Source organism: Phascolarctos cinereus, unplaced genomic scaffold (assembly GCF_003287225.1).
Source record: "Phascolarctos cinereus isolate Bilbo 61053 unplaced genomic scaffold, phaCin_HiC Scaffold_9;HRSCAF=440, whole genome shotgun sequence".
NCBI lineage: Eukaryota > Metazoa > Chordata > Mammalia > Diprotodontia > Phascolarctidae > Phascolarctos > Phascolarctos cinereus.
The window spans coordinates 128,000,480-128,003,979 of NW_027556402.1; the positions used below are offsets into that span (position 1 = coordinate 128,000,480).

At 45.0% G+C, this 3,500-nt stretch overlaps 1 pseudogene; it reads left to right on the forward strand.

Annotated features, from left to right (window-relative positions):
• The first annotated feature begins 244 nt into the window (after positions 1–244).
• LOC110199260 (uncharacterized) lies at positions 245–2,580 on the forward strand (annotated as a pseudogene).
• Positions 2,581–3,500: the final 920 nt, after the last annotated feature.

Sequence of the window (3,500 nt, forward strand, 5' to 3'; positions counted from 1 at the left end):
ACAAATAATATTTTATTTTCTCCTCACAACAACACAGAAAGGTAGGTGTTATTAATATCTCCATTCTGCAAATGAGAAAACTAAATCATATAGAAGCTAATTGACTTACTCAGGGGTCATATAGCTACCAAGTGACTTAGGTAGGATTCACATTCAAGTATTCCTGACTCTAAGTCCAGTCCTCTTATCCACTGCATCACCTAACTGACCTTTGCATAAAAAGTGGTCCACTGATCTTCTTATAATGTCAGCAGAAAGAAAGAAGAAAAGATGCTGCAAACCAAGTCTGGCTGCCCCTCCCCAGTCCCAAACTCCCCTGCAGCAAGTACTAACAATAGTGAACTTAAAGAGTTTTGGGGAGTATGAATCCATCCTTGGAGGAGATCTGCCCAGACATTAAACCTTCTCACAGAGCTTTAGGCACCTCTGTTATCAGGAGGTAGCTGATCAAAGGAGGCTCTCAGCAGACTCCAGGAGCTTTGCCGCAAGTGGCTAAGGCCAAGGCCCCCACCAAAAAACAGATCCTGGAGTGGCTTATGCTTGAGCAGTTCCTCCTTGTCCTACCTGGAGACATGTAGGCCTAGGTCTGTGGGAAGCAGCTCAAGAATGGCAATGAAATGGTGATTCTTATGGTGGATTTTGCAGACAGAGCCTAGCAATGCAACCAGCAGTCCTTGGCCACACACTCAGATGGATAGCGCCCTCAGAGAAACAGCCCTGATCACTGGACAAGAGCCCAGAAACCCCAATCAGAACCAGACAAGCCTTCAAAGATGGGGGTGGGAGTGTAGTAGAGTCTTCTAGCTAGGTCCAAGCAACAGATAACTCCTGGCCTACAAAGACAATTCTGTCTCTATCAAGAGAGGGACTCAATTGTTCCTCAAAGCCTTTCCCCTTCCCAGGAGAAGAGATCTAGAGACCTAGAACTGGTGACTGTGCTGGGGTCTCTGACATTTAAGGATCTTGTAGCAGAGAAAGTTTGGCTTGCACCCCTTCTAGGGTATGGAGTTGGGACACAGAATAGGGAAAAAATAAAGCAAGAAGTTTCAAAAAAACCTGCAACAATTCCAGGAAAGGTGGGCAAGGATATTTCCTTGATGTCCAACAAGGGTTATATGCAAGAGACTCAGTGTGGGGATAAAAGATAATGGGGCCCTACTGCTTCAGAGAAAAAAAGGCATCCCCCTCCACAAGTAAAACTGAAATTTGGGAAATAAAAGTCTGTGATGTCTAACAGAAACCTGAGACTGAGGAGACATGAAAGACATGCCCTGAATGTGGAACAAGCTTTCCTCAGTTGTCATGCCTCCAGGCACACAGAAAAATCCAAGATTACCTCAACCCCCTTGCCCATGTTGTGGAAAAAACTTGCTGTGGCTCTAACCTAAAGCTGCATCTGAGGACACACAGGTGAATGTCCATGTGTGTGTTCTAAGTGTGGGAAATGCTTCTGGTGGAGTGACCACCTGAGAAAACACCAGCAGACCCATTCTGCAGAAATGGCCTTCTTGTGTGCTGACTGTGGTCAGGGTTTCCAATGACAGTCTAGACTCTTGTGACATTTACATGCCCATGCCAGGGAAACAGAGCAGGACATCAAGCCAGCCTTCTTATGCTCCACCTGTGGTTAGGGTTTCCAACCACATGTCAATTTCTAATGCCACCTGGGTCTCCATGCAAGCAGAAACCCCTCCCATGTGTTGAGTATGGCAGAAATTTTCTTCAGGGTGCCAGCAACTCAGCAGCAGCAAGTTCCCATTGATCAGAAGCCTCGTGTGTATGGTGAATGTGGGAAGGCCTTCCAGAGGAATGAACATCTGGTCACTCACTAGTGGATACATACAGTAGAATGGCCCTTCTCCTGCCAGGACCATGGGTGTGCCTTTAGCCAGAGCTCCCAACTAGCCACTCATTGCCATGTTCATACTGGTGAAAACCCTATCCCTGTTCTGAGTGTGGGAAGCACTTTGTGCACTGGGCTGGTCTTATACCCTATGTGGTGACTCATAGTGGAGAGAGGCCCCATCACTGTGGCCAATACAACAAATGCTTCAGCCAGAACCAGCACCTGAACCACCACCAAAGCATTCACACTGGTGAACAGTAATGCTGCTGTAGTTAGTGTGGGGAACACTTCAGCCAGAGTACCCACTTGGCTTATCACCAGCACATACACTTGGGAAAAAGATCTCTTCCCTGTGACACGTTTGTCTGTTGCTTCTGCAATAGCTCCATCCTGGTAAGGCACATTCTGACCCATACAGGGGAGAGGCCCTACCACTCCAAAACCTGTGGAAGAAGCTTCCACTGGAATACCCACCTGCAATGCCACCTAGGGATCCAGCCAGCAACTGATACTCCAGAAGAAAGAAAGAAGTTAAAGAATCGGGGGGCCCAATTAAGGAGGCTCTTCGGCAGTGTCAACAGTGTGGAAAGAACTTCAGCCGGAGCTGTCTCCTGCTTAGGCATCAAGCCATCCACACAGGTGCCAGACCCTGTAGCCAATACAGGCAGAGTTTTAGCCACAGTTCTCACCTGATGAGACACCTGTGAATTCATGCCAAAGAAACTCCATATTAGGTATCCCTGAAACCTTTACTTGGCCAAGAGCCAAATCTTGTCCAATACCCTGAGCCACCCAGAGAGATCTCTGCTGGGCTTACATGATGCCAGTCTTCAAACAGGACAGAAAAAGTGGCCTTATCAGGCATCCATCTAGTTCCCCTTTTGTGAATCATTCTCATATTCCATCCTAGTTTTTTTTTTCCTCAGCCTTTCTTCCCCAAAATGAGTAAAGCAAAATAATTGCCTTTTCAAAGTTAAGAAAGGAAGAAAGAAAGAGGGAGATAGAGAGAGAGAGAGAGAGAGAGAGAGAGAGAGAGAGAGAGGGAGGAGAGAGAGAGAGAGAGAGAGAGAGAGAGAGAGAGAGAGAGAAGAAAGAAAGAAAGAAAGAAAGAAAGAAAAGAAAGAGAAAAGAAAGAAAGAAAGAAAGAAAGAAAGAAAGAAAAGAAAGAAAGAAAGAAAGAAAGAAAGAAAGAAAGAAGAAAGAAAAAGAAAGAAAGAAAGAAGAAATAAAGACAGACATGGCCTCTAGCATGTTAAGTAGATTGCCTATGGTGAACTTACAGTAGGAAATGGACAGAAGTCTCATGGAATGAGTAGAATAATAACTGTGATCAGTGTCATTGACATTTCCTCACTCGAGTATGTATGTCCTTGAGTAAATGATCTGATTTTAAAAAAAAGAGAGTACTGCGCACCACCTTGTCTCAGGTCAACACTATTATATTTCCTAATTTCTCAATATTGGGGAGCATGATATGGTGAAAAGAGTACTGGCTATGAATTTGGAGTACCTGGTTTACATTTCACCTTTGACACTTCTTTTCTGTGTGACCTTGGGGGGAGTCATGCCCTAAATATTCCTATGTCACCTAACCTCAATTTCCTCATCTATAAAATGAAATGTTAGACTGCATTACTTCAAAAGTCCCTACCAG